Source organism: Urocampus carinirostris, chromosome 1 (assembly GCF_059441175.1).
Source record: "Urocampus carinirostris isolate Australia breed hairy pipefish chromosome 1, RoL_Ucar_1.0, whole genome shotgun sequence".
Lineage (NCBI taxonomy): Eukaryota > Metazoa > Chordata > Actinopteri > Syngnathiformes > Syngnathidae > Urocampus > Urocampus carinirostris.
The window spans coordinates 51,394,348-51,413,300 of NC_142349.1; the positions used below are offsets into that span (position 1 = coordinate 51,394,348).

Sequence of the window (18,953 nt, forward strand, 5' to 3'; positions counted from 1 at the left end):
CAAAAATCTCTAAAAATCTCAAAAACTGTACAAACATTTACATATTTCATATTTCTGTGTCTGTAGAGGTTACATTAACCAATGATTTTACATCATTAAAGAGCATTTTAGGATTAAAAATTTTAAGGCCTTCAGTCTTTTAAAATTGGCCCATAAACTCCAGCAGCAGTACCCTGCTAATAATATAGCGCAGCACTTTAAGAGAGACAAAGAAAAACAATAACAAGTCGATGATGAAAAATAAAATAAAAAGGTCAGCAAGAGAGAAGCCCGGCCGAACCGAACCGAATTATTGATATTTTATGCCCAACCTGGGCTGAAATTCGTGTTCGGGTTGGGCTTCGAGTTAAGATCTTACCTCTAGACTGTGTTTTAAGAGGGGAGAGTGGATTTTAAAATGAAATAATCTCCATTCTGTTTCTGATATGTAGCAAATAAGCAACTTAAACACAAACCATAAAACATTTACTAAAGTAAATTCTCTCAATTACTCATTACTAAGGAAAGGACATAATGGTAGAGTAAAATCAGTGTATCGGTTTATAAAAGAAGCAATGGCTCAAACCAATTGCCGTGTATAAAATCCCGTGAGGTAACAACAGCTACAAATCGCTCATTTCCAAGATACTTTGAAAATTCAGGCAGGGATTTCCCTGAGAAAAAACAGTATCCCTTTATTCTCTATGTAAGGGATCACAATCTCTGGTCCTCGAGGTCTTTTTCCTTTTTCTAATATAACTGATTTATATAACGAGCTCTATAGCAACCTCTGCAGAAGCCTGACACTGTTACACATAAATCAAAGGCAATGGTGGGAAAAAAACAACAAAAATAAGCGGGATCATGCCCTCAATAACTAGAGCTACTGACCCCAGCATGTCATGTCAGGAGATGGTTCCACGACGCAAAACTTGGCTTCACAGCCTATTGTGACCAAGATACCGACTGAAACCTGACTGCCGAAAACATGGTGGAGGATTTGCATATTTTATCTTAACTATTTAGTAAAAAAGTAGAAAATGTTGGCAATTCAACTTAAAGTTCTGGTTTAGAATCGAAGTAGAAAAAAATAAACTTACCGCTGCATTCCGGTACTTTCTTGATCCTTAAGGCATCTTTTTTTTAGATTTTCTGTTGTACACAGGACTGCTATTCTCCGTCTTTGATTTCCTATTTATTGACGTTATGGAGTTCTTTCTCCCAAGTACTATGCATTCATTTCCTGTTGCTCAGCACTTTTCTGGAAGCTCCACTGGATGAGAAGAAGCTCAGATGGAATGAGACGTTGGCTTCTCTGAAGGCCTCTCGGACAATAGCTTATCTGGACTACCACATAAACGCTGAGGGTTAGATACAATAAGACTGGTTGAGAAGCAAATGGGGATCGCTGTTGAAGAGTCCCAAAATAATTCTCTGGAGGACTCCTGGGCTACGGTTGCTATACACCAGTCTCTAAGGCGAATAAAAGATGCTGAAATGGGTGGTCCATTCGGTACTTTGAAGCAACAAAGGATGTCACTAGTTCCCTTCTGTTTTCTTGACTTGAGCGTGTAAACGTTTTGTTAACTGAGGTATACCGTTGGGTAGGTGAGGCTAAAACTGGTGTTTAAAAGCCTCTCCGGCGAGATGGTTTGTTTTGCTTGTTTCTATTTCCAGTAAAAACTAACCGGGGTGATCGTGCAAGCATAATTTTATCCAGGCCGGCAGGGGATAGGAGGTCCAGAGACAATGCTGGCTGTAACAATTGCAGCAAGAAGAGTTTGAGAGGCAATCCAGGTTGTCAAGGTAACAGCAAGAAGAGGTCACAGGTGTGGATTTGCTGTGTTCCGGTCACTGAGTTGGCTGTTGTGATATAAGAGGTAGATAACTGGAGAGCATCCCCGAGGTATTTATAGAAATGTTGCACACAAAAAAACAAATCCTGTAGCTGATATTATAAAGAATAATCCTTATGGATTTCTGTAGGAGGTATATAAAGCAGGTCCTTTTTTCTGACTGAATGAAGGGGTGGATTGAGAGAGATAAATCTGTTGAAGTATCCTTAAATCTTGTGTTATGTAAAAATAACTCTGGTGGACTTGATTCTCATGAATGGTTTAAGGTTGGCCTAAGCACAATCAAAGGAAGTCAGGGAAAGTCAGTCTTTCTTAAGGGGGGAACAAATTTCCGGTGGTTGTGGTTAAAACTTAATGGCCTGTTGTTGTTCTAACTTGCACCAGCAGGTTCCTTCAGTGGTTGTTCCTACAAAAACAAAATACAAACCAGAAACTTGTTAGAAAATGACCACAACAAACAAAACAATTATGTTTGTGACAGAGTGAGGTGTTCCCTAGAGCTCAGCCCATCTGTGATCAGAGAAGTTGTTCTGAAGTACAATAGTACCTTACTATATCGCGGTTTACTTATCGAGGTTTTGGTACTTCGCAGATCTTCGCTATGCATTGTATTCAACATACTGATTGACTAATTAGGTGCCCCACTCCTTTTATGCCTGTTTGCCTATGTGTCAATGATGTTGCGACTTGAGTAGTACACTTAAGTGAAACTGCTTAACGGACCTGGATCATATATGCGCAACTCTTTTTCAACTTCAAATTTCTCTAAAAGTAAATCATATCAACATACTCTCTGGACTGACAAACTCACCAGTGGTAGGGGCAAAAAGGCAGAAGAAAATGCTTTCTTTTGCCGACAAAGTTGGACCTCTTCACCTGCTAAACTTGCTCTGGAGCGGCATGTGGTTCTTTGGTTCTCCCTAGTGGATACTTGTTGCTTTTTCAAAAATGTTTGACAAGGGAAAAATATATGGTTTCTCTGAAATAGAAACATGATACATTTATTCTCCAATGAATAACGAATGATACAGTGTGTGTTTTCTTCCTCATGAGGCTTATATAACTCTACTATGGCTTGGGTTGCCGAGGGGAAAGTACATGCAGTTTTGAACAGCATCAACATGATGGCAACAAAGTAAAATTTGGACTAAAGTGGATTGTGTCCTTAATAGAGTTGTGCAATATTGCGGCAGAATACATTTTTAAATTATAATTTGACAGTACAGATGCTTTTGTCAATAAAAAATAGTTTACGAAGAACACTAATTTTATTTGTTAAATTATCAGCAGAACTTTTTTGAACCCAGCAGAAAAAAATGACGGATTACTGCAATTGGAGCGAGTTTTTACTTAGATGTAACTTAAAAAACATATCAAACCAATCAAAGCTAGGGTGCTAAATGATTAATGACATGCAAGGGTAACGGTTGCTGCGGGGCTGATCTGATTAAAAGAGGGGGGCATGTAAAGGGTAGATTGGATTGGATCATGTCATTCGTAAACAGGTGACCAGATATCTTTATCTAGGATTAACTGCAATCAAAAAATTCTTAGTTACTGATGGGCACATTCAGCCAAGAATTTGCTCAGGCTTCATATCTAATTTTCATGGCCAAATTCACAAATACAAGCACTTTTTAAAGACTCAAGAATATTTTCCAATTTGTCCAGTACCAATAACAAAGTAATACGGTGTGAATCATGTATTTTCCAAAGCCACAAAAATACCTGCGATTTACATGAGCGATTTTTAATCTCAAAACAAATAAATCTCAGACCTTGAGTAAATTTTGAATATATTTGTGGATCTGAACAGTATGTGTGTAAATATGTTGAGAACAATATCTCCCCACATAGACGTTGGGTAAACATGCCAGTAATAAGAAACTTACATTTTTAGTTGCAGGATTTTTTTCCCATTACAATTTACCACTGGGAAATGCTGTCTCATTTTTTGCATTGCCTATAACAATTCCTTGCACTAAGGGCCCGATCACACAGCCGTTTGCGTCTGAATCACGGCCAACGCTGTTGGACGCTTTGAGATCGCCATACAGCCGAGATACAGCAGTGCTTTACACGCGGTCGGAAATTCACACGCGGTTAGCAGCGCGAAAAAGTTTTGCGCTGCTCAAAACTTTAAACCACGTGTAACCGCGGGCGACACACGAGGTAATGACGCGGAAATGACGCGGAACGATGTGCTCTGGCCGCGGCCACGGCGTGGTTACACATGGGTAGGACGCGAAATTTCAGCGGGTAATCGTGGGTGGAGCACGGTCATAGCATGTTCTGCGCCTGTATCGCGGTGTTATTACGTGAAATTAGCAAGTTACGCGTGTGACGGTCAAACGCCTTTCTCCGCGTATATACAGCGCGATTTGCCGAGCACACGTCAGTTGTGCTCGAGACGTCAAGGGCATGGATCCCCGTCACCGTAGTGACCTCGTCTTAATCCATTTTTATTTCTTGACATTTATTTTCATTTCATAACAAGATAATAAAATCAAAATGAAAAACGATTACAATAATAACATATTGGCTTCTTCGGTGCCATAGCTTGAAATCTTGATCTTCACGGGACTGTGTCTTGAGCGGTTATGATTTCTACAGCCCGGTGTTATGCCGAGAAATGCATCCCTGCCGAGCTTTGCATCCCCTCGCTACAACAACCACTTTTACCTCGTTTTATCTCACTTTTAGGGAATGTAATGGCGAACATATAACCAAATCCACTTCGTCTTGCATTTGTTGGGAATGTAATACAACATAAACCATTCCGTCTTTGTTTTTGTTGTGAACGTAATCGAACGGTAATGCACACCGTATATAAATCACTCTTGAGAACTGTTATGCACTCTACCGTAAAGCTTATTATGCAGAAAAAAGCTTTATGGTAGAGTGCATAACAGTTTCAATACGAGCGATTTGAATAGAAAAAGGCAAAATAAACATGTTACCTGCTCAAAAGTGATTTGTATACGGCGTGCATTACCGTTCGATTACATTCACAACAAATACAAAGACGGAATGGTTCAAGTTGTATTACATTCCCAATAAATGCAAGACGAAGTGGTTTTGGTTATATGTTCGCCATTAAATTCCCTAAAAGTGATATAAAAGTGAGATAAAACGAGGTAAAAGTGGTTATAGTAGCGAGGGGATGCAAAGCTCGGCAAGGATGCATTTCTCGGCATAACGCCGGCTCGGCAGCTTTTATACCCGTGGTCCACACGAGAAAATGACGCGGAAATGACGCGATGAGGAAGCGGAACAGTCGCCGGCGTCTGTATTGCGGGCATACCACCGATGAACAGCGGGTTGGCCAATTTTGCGCATTTTCCATCGCGGGCAACCACGGGCAAAAAAACAAACGCAAAATTTTACCCGCGATACAGACGCAAACGGCTGTGTGACCGGGCCCTAATATACATTTACTAGTGCCCTGTTTAGTTGTAGCACCTGTCCTGTTGGGTGACACATAAGAGGATAATGCAAAAAATACATACATACAAAAAGCGGGTGGGTCAAATTTTGTAAGTTTAGAAATTGTAATAGTTGAAGCTCTGTGTGTTTGCAGACTTTCTTTGGGTTTGAGTATGTTTTGTATCGAGGGAAATAAAATGTGTTTTTTATGATTCTGAAGGGTCATGCAACTTGAGGTGATGTTCAATGTTCCCTCTAATTTTCCACGGGTCTGAGCGTTCACACAGTCGGTGAGCAACGCTTGAAACAACAGTGAGCAACAGCAATCCCAAGTGTGGCAACTTAGTCATTATCAAACATGTCCAAAACTTGACATCACGTTACATTTTGCTGAGTTTCCGGCAATGCAAAATTATTTTTCTCTTTTGAATGAATTGACTCATGAACTATTGAAAAGGTTGTACGGCCTACAGACGTCATTTTTTCTTAATATTCTTTCACAAGATATCCATTTTTTTTTTCCTGATATATTATGTCCCATAATATTAACATTTTTGGGGGGTTATTTAGTCGGTTGTAAGATACAGAACTGTACTTAATCACATTTTTTAGTGGAAGTACAATGTTGGCAACAACATTCACTTGATATAATTGGAAATTATTTGAATGCAACACAAACTTTTTTTTCTTTTTTCCCTGTTTTTTTCTACTTTTTTTTTAAATTCCTTTAAAAAAAATCTCATTGTGTTTATTTTTTCCGAGCTGTTACTTTTTTCTTTTTGTTCTCTATTTATTTTTTCCTACATTTCTTTCTTTTCTTTTTTTCTGGCTTTTTTCTATTTTTTTTTCTTTTATTCTCTTCCTTTTGTTTCCTTTTTTTCTCAGCTTTCCACTACTTTTTCATTTTGGTATTTTTTTTCTTTTTTGTTCTATTCCACCCTTCCTTTAAGTCATTTTGTGCATAATTTTACATAATATTTGGTCATGTTGGGATTAAAGAAGCAAAAACAACCTGAAGAGCCGTTTAGGACCCGAAAGAGCCGGTTCCTTTTAGTGAGCAGAGCCGAAGAAGCCGGTTCTCGACAAACTCTACTAACTCTACTCAACTTCGTTCTACTTCAAAATACGCATTTAGGACACAACGTCAGGGGAACCCGTGTATTTTTACCTTCATGCACTGAAACTTTGACTTAAGTCGCTTCTTAATTAGTAATTTTGAGCCCTCATTTTTGTGCGCTGGCTAGATTTTCTTGTGCGCTGAGAATGTGCGAGCAGTGCGCAATTGCGCATGCGCGCAGCTTAGAGGGAACACTGGTGATGTTCTATTTCCTTTATTCACTTTCCCATTTTTGATGATGATCACAAATGCCATAGTATAATGTGTGGAATACACTGCTGGTGGTTGTTTTTGAATATTACAGAGTTGACTGTCGGATTTGCATCCGTAGTTTGGATAATGGAAAGATAGATATTCAAACTTTTGTGTCACATGCTTGAACATCAAGCTTTTTTTTTTTTTTTTTTTTTTAAACTTTGCCAAGGCAGCTGCCTTTTCTTGGGCTCTTTTTCTTACCCTCGCTGGACCTTTGCCCTGATAAGGCTTTGCTAGCATGACTTGTACTGACCCCTCGGTTATGGGTTCTCATGACTCGTGCCTTCATGCTGTAAATTATTTTTGCTACGTGTCTGCTTCCCTACTTTGGCCCGCTTCACTCCTCGCTTCCAATTTTGTACTACTACAACATACAATATATATATATATATATATATATATATATATATATATTAGGGCTGGGAAACATGTCGCGTTAACGATTTGCATTATGATTTTCAATTTAACAGGTGAAAATATATTAACTTAACGATTTTAATTTCCCCCTTGGCACGCCCCCAGTTGTCAAGCTGTGCTGTTCCAACAAACGAAGTAGAGTCACTTTCGTTTCCTAAGGCTAACGTAGCATGCTAGCGACAGAAAAGAGAAAGGAAACATGTTTAGGTGGACCGTTTCGCTTTTAAAACATTGCTCGATGAGAATATTGACAAGGCGAAAGTGATATGTATGCTGTGCGAAGCTGAATTTAATTACCATCGAAGTACTTCTTCCCCTGATGTATTATTTGAAAGCCAAGCACCCCGGTGTGCTGGTACAGTCAGACAGCGGACCTCGTCAAACAACTATGGATCAGTTTGGTCCAAGAGACAGGTGTTCTACAATGTTTACATGAGGAACTTGAATATTTTGTTTATGGAAGATTTGTATTCGACACCAAACTTTATGCACTTTTCCTTTACTTGGTCCGCATTTTTTGTTGAAATATTTACAACAGTTTTACAGCACATTTACAGTTCATCAGTGTTGACATAAAGTACTTGAATATTTTTGTTATGAAAGCTATCTTTGCCATTACAGTCTGTATGCACGTTTACTGTACTTGGTATAGGTCTATATCATGTGGCATAATAAATGTTATTTTATTTTTCTATGCATATTTTTTCATATTTACTGCCATTTGACGGATCTGGATTAAATATTTTAGTCACTATTAATTTATTTCAAAACGGAGATTAACTAGTTAATCTATATGAATCGATTCCCAGCACTAATATATATATATATATATATATATATATATATATATACATACATACATTTTTTTTAAAACAACAACAAAAGAACAGGCATCAGTATCCTGGATCAAAATTTTTTTAACAATGTACCAAATCTGCCAAATTCATGTATCAATTTTTGACGCAAGTATCAATACAGTATTCCCCAAAAGTCCTGTTAGAGTAAAAACTATACGGTGTACGACTGGGACAAAATACCTATAAACCTGAAAATAATGGCCACTGGTGGCCACTCCATAATAAATTTGCTTCAAAGCACTTACAGGTAACTGCAGGCAGTGTTTGATCATCCTGGAGCTGATCATCGGCTGAGCCTTTGCCATTCTGGTACAAATACTGTTGTTTCTACATGATGTGTTACTGCATTGTTCTGCGACTTATTGAATGCAGATCATACATTATAGTGTACTCTGCTAAATGTTCCTGCATCACTTGCGTTGTCTCGTACAACCCTTAATCAACAATTATCTCCAAAGGGTAAGGTAGTTTTTTGTTTACCTAAAAAGCACAACAAAATACAGTTGTGGCGGTGCCATCTCAAGCATAGAATACAATTTCTCCTCATGGATATATCCCCCCTACCATATACACTCACATCTGAGCTGACTATATACATATAACTATAAAATAAAATACTGAAATCTGGGGGCCATCTTATTTGCGCATATTGATTGTGTGACACGAATAGCCATTGGAGGATTGGTACAGCTTAAGGCAAGTTAAATTCAAGACTTTTTAAATGCCTTTTGAAATAAAATGTAAGATCTATTCAACAAAAAACAGAAAAAAAAGAAAGAAAAAAAACCACGTTAAAAACAAAAAACAAACAGACAAGTATTTCTTGCACAAAATATTTCGTGACTCGCATACATTCCCTGGCACGTGCTTTAGCCACGGTGAAATTGTTTGGCAGTTAGCCACTTCTTATTTAATTTACACATTCCCATGCTCCAAACTAAGTGTCCCTGCCCAAAGTTGATATGCGTATTAAGATTAGACTGAAAACATGCGACTAATTTGAAAGGCCCGACTGAAAACTACGTCACCGTTTTGATAGTTATGTTATTGTGGTTTTTCGATGTTGCCACAAAAGTTAATTGGTGAATTGTTAACAAAGAAACTTGATAAATGGTACTAAATCATTTTAGTTTAAACGAACATAAATCTTATAATGTGTTCACATTTTTAAGATTTCAATGCCATTTCAATGCCAATTAAGGCCTTATTTTAAGAATAAATAATTCAATGCCTTAAGACTTTTCAAGGGTCCGCAGACACTCTGGAATGTTAAGGGTGGGTGGCTTATACAGAAACAACAAACTAACGGGAAATCAATGGGGCAAACATGAGCACAGAATGTATGGTAAAGTGTGCTTAACTGAGATGTTTTCATTTGTAGAACTATTTTTGCCATACACTATGCCAGGAGAGAAAAAAAAATGTTTTGGGCAATACCAAAAACTGGAGAAGGAGCTCTTCGAGTGGTTTCAAGCCCAGAAACAGAATGGATATGGATTGTCATGGCTAAGTGTTTGTTTGCAAGCTCTCAAGACTGCACTATCCAACAAATATGAAAAGGGTCCATGGACTCCACAGCTTGGTAGACATGTTTTCATCTATTTACTTTATCCTACTGCGATTTTCAATCAGTTTCAAAGGGTTGCTTCTATGCAAGCACATATGGTGATTTGTAACTAGATGGCTGCGTTCAGAGTAACATTGTCTTTTTTGGTTTCAGGAATCTGGGGGAGTAACTAAATAACTTTTTAAAATAAAGGAACTAGTAACTGTTTGTCAATAATGCACCCAATGCTGTATATACAGTTACTTGCAAAACTATTTGGCCCCCTTGAACTTTGTGGCCTTTTGCCGCATTTCAGACTTCAAACATAAAGTGGGACACAATGATGAAGTGGAACACACTTGATTGGACATTTTAAACTTTTTTAACAGATAAAAAAACGAAAAAAATGGGTGTTTAAAATTGTTCAGCCCCATTGAGTTAATACCACCTTTTGCTGCGATTACAGCTGCAGGTCGCTTGGGGTATGTCTCTGAGTTTTGCACATCCAGAAACTGATATTTATGCCCATTACCCCTTGCAAAACAGCTCGAGCTCAGTGAGGTTGGATGGAAAGCGTTTGTGAACGGCAGTTTTCAGTTCTTTCCACAGATTCTCAATTGGATTGAGGTCTGGACTTTGACTTGGCCATTCTAACACCTTGATATGTTTTTGGTGAACCATTCCATTGTAGCTTTTGCTTTATGTTTTGGATCATTGTCTTGTTGGAAGACAAATCTCTGTCAAAGTCTCAAGTCTTTTGTGGACTCCATCAGGCTTTCTTCCAGAATGGTCCTGTATTTGGCTCCATCCATCTTCTCATCAATTTTAACCATCTTCCCTGTTCCTGCTGAAGAAAAGCAGGCCGAAACTTGATGCTGCCACCACCATGTTTGACTGTGGGGATGGTGTGTTGAGGTTGATGAGCTATGCTGCTTTTACGCTAAACATAACGTCTTGCATTGTTGCCAAAAAGTTCGATTTTGGTCTCATCAGACCAGAGCACCTTCTTCTACATGTTTTGTGTGTCTCCCAGGTGGCTTGTGGAAAACTTTAAACTACACTTTTTATGGAAATCTTTAAGAAATGGCTTTCTTCTTGCCACTCTTCTATAAAAGCCAGATTTGTAGGGTATACGATTGATTGTTGTCCTATGGACAGATTCTCCCACCTCAGCTGTAGACCTCAGCAGTTCATCCAGAGTTATCATGGGCCTCTTGGCTGCATCTCTGATCAGTTTTCTGCTTGTATGAGCTGAAAGTTTAGGGGGACCTTCAATCTTGGTAGATTTGCAGTGGTCCGATATTATTTCCATTTCACTATTATTGCTTGCACAGTGCTCCTTGGGATGTTTAAAGCTTGGGAAATCTTTTTGTATCCAACTCCAGCTTTAAACTTCTCCGCAACAGTATCTCGGACCTGCCTGGTGTGTTTGTTCTTCATGATGCGCTCTGCGCTTTAAACAGACCTATCACAGTGCAGGTGCATTTATACAGAGACTCGATTACACACAGGTGGATTCCATTTATCATTGTTAGTCATTTAGATCAACATTGAATCATTCAGAGATCCTCACTGAACTTCTGGACAGAGTTTGTGGCACTGAAAGTAAAGGGGCTGAATAATTTTGCATACCCACTTTTTCGTTTTTTATTTGTTAAAAAAAAATAATATATCCAATAAAGTGTGTCCCAGTTATTGTTGATTCTTCACAAGAAATTCCAGTTTTATATCTTTATGTTTGAAGTCTGAAATGTGGCAAAAGGTCACTAAGTTCAAAGGATCCAAATAGTTTCGCAAGCCACAGTAACTAAACTCACAGACGCAATGAAGCATGTATTCTCAGTGATCAGTGGGAGAAATGTCTATTGCCTACTCTTTGGTGCAGGCGGAAACCTTCTTTAACTAGTTAGAAATCCAGTACGCTATAGTGTGGTCCTATATAAGTGACAAAGTACTGCGTCTTTCTGGCAGTTATTTTTTTTTACAAACCTACCTCAATTTATTTAATTGTGTGGTGCAACTTGCAACAGCGCACAGTGTAAAAGCTTTTTTTTTAAGACTTTAGGGCACACCAAAAGTGGGCCAACATAGTGGCTCTTTTAAAGACTACCCTACTAAAACTGATTGTATTTTCTGTCTGTATCTCATTTGCAGTGATCGTTGCACTCAGTAAAAAGCAAGACAAATGACCTCCCAAACTCCTCTCAAAGACTCCCTGTTGCATTAAAGACAGTTTGCTTGCCATTACCCAGCTCTATTTAGAACTAGTAACGACCGGGAGTTTGATAACCTTAGAAGTGGCACGATTAATAACAATTAGACATTGTGACGTTTATTTGCAACACACAGTTTAAAATTTGAATAAATAACGTAAAATGCATGGCACGGCGGCTGATTGGTAAGCTCGTCCGTGGCACAGTTCTGAAGTCAAGGGATCAAATCCAGCTACCAGCCTTCCTGTGCAGAGTTGCATGTTCTCCCCATGCGTGCTTGGGTTTCCTCCAGGCACTCCAGTTTGCTCCCACATTCCAAAAACATGCATGTCAGGTTAATTGCCCGAATCTGAATTGTCCCAAGGTGTGAATGAGCGAGTGAGTTGTCTGACCCTGTGTGCCACCCGACTGGCCACTGGCACCCCCGTGACCCTACTGAGGATAAGCGGTGCAGATAATGGATGGAATTTAAAACGCTATTTCAAGGGTCAAAAACATTTTTGACAAAAGTGCTGTAAAAGCAAAAATATATATATTTTTAAAATTTTGCAGCATACACCATATATTTTAAGAAAAAAAAAATCAAAAAAACGCTTTACAGAAAAAAGCTATTTCATTTCACTTTGTACCGTATGATGATTTGATCAAATTTATTAGCCTGTGTCCCACATCAATAATATTTGTCGCCCTTCCTCAGAGTGTTGAGGCTTATTCCTTCATCCTAAATTCAAAACAATGTGCAAGAAAAGTTCCTTTGGACCAAGGTCACAAAATACTGCATAGGAGAAGGATATTGCTGTATTTACCTCTCACGCAGACTACACTGAGCGAGAGAACAAAGGGAGTGCCTTGCGCTGTAGATCCGCCCACCCCTATCGCACACCCAATCAACTTTCTCTGCTGCCGTTTTCACGTGTTTACAATCCATTCTGTCTCTTTTCATCACAAAGTATTCAAAAACTGAACATGCATAGTTTAATAAGCTTCTATTTAAAGATTTTCTTAGCGACCTACAGCCAAAACGGAGTACGTTGTTGTGACACCCTGACTGCAAACTGTAGTTGATAGAGTGCCCTAAATCTATTGGACTGAACTACAAACCTTATCATTGTTGCTTCCGCTTTAAAAGGTACCATAATCTGGATCCAACCACCTGACTTGGAAAACCACAGAGAAATGTGAAATGGCCAAGCCATATGTAGAGACAAATATGTCTCATGAGCCATAGGTTCCCAACATATGTAATAATTTATTACGCTGACTCAAACACATCATCCAGAAGCGGCATTATTATTTGTTAAGTTATAAAAATCCACTAAATTGCCTTGTGGGGCTACTTGTGTTTTTACTTAGTGTATGATCATGAAACTCTGTTGTTTCAAATTCTACTCAATAGAAAAAAATGTGACAGAAGTTGTAATGGATCTTTTACATTCACAAAAGATGATGAGTTTAGTATTCATGTGTTCTAAACAACTGGGTCACCAAGCACAAAAGATTAATCCAGTGTAGCCTCTGTTGTTCCCCAGTGGCATTGTATAGAACATTGCTACCTGTTTTGAAAACCTAGTTGAACCAGTGCCCTTTATTGTCTCAGTGTCCTAGTTGTTGACTACCTTTGTGCACCTAAAGTACATCCTCACTATGTAGGGCATAATAAATCTCTACAAAAATTCAAGTTCATTCCATCTGTTAATATGTGCAAACAACCATGTACATTCTATTCCATTTTTTTTTTCTTTTGAGTGTGTGTGGAAGCCAGATGAACAGCATTGTTAATTTTGAAAATTGCTGTGTATTAAAGTGTGAGTTTTTTATATTTGACCACTACATGTCGCTGTATTGTCTCATGCAACCAAAAACAAGTGCTACAAAGCACAGGGACGAATACCAACTACACAGACTCAAATATAAATAAATTAACACAATTAAATATCATTCTGTAAAAGCACTCTGCTTTCACATCAACTTACTGTAGAAGTCCGGTTGGCGTGAAAAGTTAATGAAATGAGGGGGCAGTTTTAAGTTTGTCTGGAGTTTAACTATCTGCCTATTGGTTTAACCACATGCAACTAACTACAAGATCCACTTGTTACATCTGTGCATTGCCAAAACAGCAGCCAATCTGCAGACAATATCAAAGGTTTGTTAAACTTGGAAATGATGTCAAGCGGTTGTAATTGTCTGATTTAGTGGTTTTACTCAGGTTGTGTGGGGCTGATATCGCACTTTGTGAACTTTTATTTTGTACTTCATATAAATAATGAAATCATGTTAGGATTGCTTCCTTCTGAAATATTAGTTTGTTGTTTTACACTAAATCATGTCAGTAATGCTCCAAACCTTGAAATAATGTAATCCCTTGTTTATCGTGGTTAACTGGGACCAGATCCCAGCTGTGATACATTAAATCCGTGAAGCAGCGCCGCATTCTGAGATTTGTGTCCTGTGTGAATTCTGGGATGTGTGTACTCCTGTCCTCAGCTGATGGACGTGAATTGTTTGCTTGTGGTGGTCATCTGTACTGCGCAAAAACAATTTAATATTTTAAAAGTTGTTTTATACATGATGCAGTTTGTATATCCTTATGAAAAAAATGTTTTGCTGTTTTTTTTAAAGAAAACGGCCCGATGATTGCTGGGATGGGCTCCAGCACCCCCGTGACCCTACTGAGGATAGGCGGTGCAGCTAATGAGATGAGATGAGACACGTTAAAGGTGTGCGTAAATTGCTAAACATGTAAAATGTGAACAAATAGTTCATGTTTTTTTGCATACAATCTATACATATTTCATCTGTATATTACAATCATTATCCGATTTTCCATTTTAAAGACAGCATGTCATAGTCATTCTGAGCGGTCATATCATCGGAGAAAAAAACAGCACTCTAGCGAGCCAGTCGCCGTATTGTTTTACATGTTAACTAGTTGTAGAGATTATAAGTGTTTTAAGTAAAGTTTTGGTAGTTTTTGTGGGGAGCTACTTAATTTAAATTACACCAACCGCAACGAACACATTCAGGGGTAGAACACATGAGCTCACAAGGTGGGTGTCGCATAGTGTGGTGCTTGCAAACTTAGATTTGCCTTTATTGGCTTGTGCTGTTATTAAAACTTGCCTCTGATTAGCCGGACAGTTTTGAAACTCTGACAGTAACAATTGTGGTTGGCCAAAACTCCATCACTTATTACAGATCCTTGAAAAAAAAAACGCAGTGCATTGCGGTTTCACTACCGGACTAAGTCACATCACGATGTCGATTTGATTTCGGGTAATTGGGCAACCCTAATGAGCAGTATTAAATTGTTGTTTACTACAGTCACTGTCTGTTTTTAAACTGGCCGCACATGTTGTGTTCACGAGATCAGTCATTTTGAAAGTGTTGTCTTCCTTCAATTACGTCACAGCTTTGCAGGACACAAGCCAGATGGGTCAAGTTTGATACTGAATTTCTCTTTCTGAAGTCCCCTGGCGTATATAATATTTTGCAATATATTTGCATAATTTTTGGAAGAAACACAACATGTTCTGTGCCTAATTGAAAATGAGAACATTCAATTTTAAAATACCTATATATGTTGCCAATTAAATGATAAATATGCTGTACAGTAGGTTCATTTTTTTGGAGATCTGAGTGTGACTCACCATACATGAACTTCACTGCACGTCACTTGTCCAAGCTATTGCAGGGGTGGTGAACACGTGGCCCTAGAGCCACATGTGGCTCTTGGCCAATAAGAATGCAGCTCATATTTTCTATATACTGTCGCTCTTTGCCTTGTTTCATGTTTAGTTTTTTTCGGGTGTATTGAGGGTGGACACTTTCCTTGAAATCAACACAAGAACAATACTTCTTGTATTGTAAGGAGAGGAGTGTTATGGGAAATAGTATGTTTTTAATTGTGTTTGTTTGTGTGTGTCTGGCTGTCATGGCAGTTCAGTGTGTGGTGTGGCTCTTTGACTCTCACAGTTAAAAATTTCGGCTCTTTGTGTCAAACTTTTCTGCCACCCATGAGCTATTGTATCAGTTGCCTTAAAGAACAATAAACAGAGATTTTGTTGCAGTGTTGGTCAATGTATTGTGCTCAACCTCTTGCCTTTTATAAGAATAGTCAATTTCAGGTAACAATAATAAAGCCTGCCCTTTTACCACAGTAGTTGTTAACAACACAATTAAAGTTGTGAAAAAGCAGTGCATTGTTACTTCTCTTTCTGTAACATTCCAAACAAAAGTCATACTTTAGGACACAAGATCTTATTTCTTTCGCTTGCTGCTTATAGTCAACACCTGAGCAGATGTAATGATCCACTTTCTCAAGAATAAATCACAGACACCGAAGAGCCAAGTCAGCTGTGTCCTAATTCCTAAATGCATTTTAACAAAGTTGATATGGCTCCTATCCAAAAAGTAATTTGGGGTCATGTGGTCTCTGCTTGTAGTTTGGCAGCTAAGAAAATAGATGGACACCAATGTTTTAGACTCGTTTCATTCCCAATATTTTTTTACAATTTGTGTTTTGTTACTCCATTTCTTAGTTTTGCCTTTATACACTGTTTTTGAAATATGTATACACATAACCACTTGTTTTCGGTTATCCTAGGACACCAAGAGCAATCAAACCGATTTATACCCATTTCCAATTACACAGAAATTCAAAGCCAAAGGACAGGCTATGTAGGGAGGTTTAAGTTTCCTTTTCCAGATTGTAACTAAATACAGACTGTGACCACTGCAGATAAAGAGATGGGATAGCCGATTTTGCAATACAATTGCATACTAGCATAACTGCATACTCATGGGAGTTTTACTTTTGTGGTGCTTTCAGTCTAAAGGTATAACTGTAATAAACAGAGGTGGATAGAGTAGCCAAAGGTTCTACTCAAGTAAAAGTACTGTTACTTCGGAATAATATTACTCAAGTAGAAGTACAAGTAGTCAGCCAAATACTTACTTGAGTAAAAATAAAAAAGTACTTTGTGAAAAATTACTCAAGTACTGAGTAACTGTAAAAATAAATGCATTTAATTTAAAAATAGATAAATAATCAAAGTTAATTCAAGTGCTTTAATAAACAATACAATAAAAAATAATATAAATCAAATAATTTAAGAACAACAACTAATTTATATTTGTGTGTCTATGTGTGTGTGTGGCTAAATTTCTATGCACTGCGCATACAGCACAGTAAAAAGGCCTTCCTATACTGTATACTGATTTAATGTAAAAATGATTTTTAAAACATAAAGGTTAAATCAAAGACGCTGGGTTGTTGAGGATAATAATAATATTACATTTTACATTAAAGCACCTTTCAGGACACCCAAGATCGCTGTAAACCGAATATAAAACAACAATAAAACAAAATTAAAATACGCAAGTAATAAATAGCAAATAAAACCAGAGTAAAGTTAAAATTAGAATTTAGGAAACATACTGCTACATGTTTACTCAAGTTTGATGTTCTTGAATGCAGAAATCTCCGTTTGTTTGGGCAAACAAAGGAGACATTGCATTTTGTAGCGGGTGTTTCGCACCCTTTTTAAGGAGAAAATGGTTTTTATGTGAGGCCAGCGGTGCTCTTCCTCTTCTATGTTTTCGTAGTTGTTATCGCAAAGCGGCATTTTCCATCTGATTCAATGTTGTAAACAAAATTTCCCCCGCTGAAGTTTAATATGTTCACGTGACGAGGCTGCTACGTTTGATTGGAAAAACATGGTAGAGCATTCCAGGAGTCTCCGTCATAATAAAGACAGACGCGTTCTTACGTGGAGGGGATTTATTAAGTAACGACGTAACAACGTCAATATTGCCTAATGTAGCAGAGGAAACATACAATTTTTCTTCACAAATTTACTAAAGTAAAAGTATAGGGATTTAAAAATACTCCTAGAAGCACGAAATTTCCCAAAACTCAAGTAAATGTAACAGAGTAAATGTACTCTGTTACTACCCACCTCTGGTAATAAATCATTTGTGCTATGACCCAAGTTCGTCTTTATCTTGAGTTCTGTTTTTTTCAGTCTGTATCACTCTGTTCTTGCAAACCCTTCTCACTTTCTATCTATTGGTTCTATCTTGCCGTTCTTGCACTGTAACAGTGTCCCTCACTGTTAATGATGGTAATAATTGGTAAGGTAAAGCCAAGGTTTACGAACAAAATCCCTCAACAGTGCAACATTGGATGTCCCCAATATACATGTCAATGTTAGCTGAGTGAAGAGGACACAGACTGACAGAAATGTCCAGCATGTTTTACGACATAATGTGATCTTCTTATATTACCATTCATGCATACAACCTGAGGAGATGCTTACACAACCAAGCAAGTTAATAGGCAATTTCTGTCACTGAGAATGAACTGCATCACACATATACAAGGAAACTACAGTATATCCCAGAAATTCCATCAAGATAAGTAACCCAAGTTGTGGTAAAAGGGATACTGTATTGCAGTTCACAGTGTTCAGTTATATGTGGTGAAACTCGTATTTTACTGATGTATGCATGTACACTCACTTCACTTTGGCCAGACTTAAACACAGTATGGGTGACCTTGACTGCAGCAAGCTGGGCCAGCAGCTGAGCCAAGAACACAACATTAAAGCAGACAGTGGAAGTCTACATTGACCAGAGTGGGGGGAAAGTACAAGGGTAAAATTCATGACTACAACTGCAAAGAAATCTATTAAACATTTAGCAAAAAAGCCCAAATCTATTGATGTGAGTATGCATGTGAATTTGTTTTCCTGCACTTTTCTTTGCTCTTGATTTTTTAAGAATATTTTATGGATTGAATTTCAGTACTGCTTTTTTGTTCTCTCTTACAGAGCTTCTAAATATATTGATAAGCCAAGACTTTTTATCAGAAAGATTTTTTTGGAATCAATGTTTTTTTGTTAACAACGGACAGTGTTTGTATTAGAGACCTGTTAGTATAGACATAAATATGTCATTGGCAACCTTCCACACCATCCTTATGTATTGCCCATGAGATTTGATATTTGTGTAATAAATGTAATTTAGAAGTCCTGTCAGCAACTGAGAACTATTTACACACATATGTTTTAGAACATGTCCATGAATGTGGGATAACATTGTTTAATAGGTATATAAACTTACAAACATTAAAATGTAGAAAACAGTTTTTAAACTTGATTTGTTTTGGGTAAATTACAATTCAACACTATGTCAATGACCCAACAGTGAACCTTGGTGCCAAGCTACAGTAATTTGCTCACCACTAACAAGTTAACCTTCAAGTCTATCTTCTCTTCCAATCCTTAT

General features: G+C 37.8%; 1 protein-coding gene across 4 annotated transcripts in view; it reads right to left on the reverse strand.

The window, feature by feature from the left end:
• Positions 1 to 18,953, reverse strand: part of LOC148375091 (thyroid hormone receptor alpha) — a 131,531-nt gene that overhangs the window by 79,322 nt on the left and 33,256 nt on the right. For all 4 annotated transcript variants that reach the window (XR_015851401.1, XM_088344545.1, XM_088344524.1 and 1 more), the window contains exon 3: positions 1,080 to 2,241. The gene's annotated coding sequence lies outside the window, so the exon portion shown is untranslated. The remainder of the gene's footprint in view (positions 1 to 1,079; positions 2,242 to 18,953) is intronic.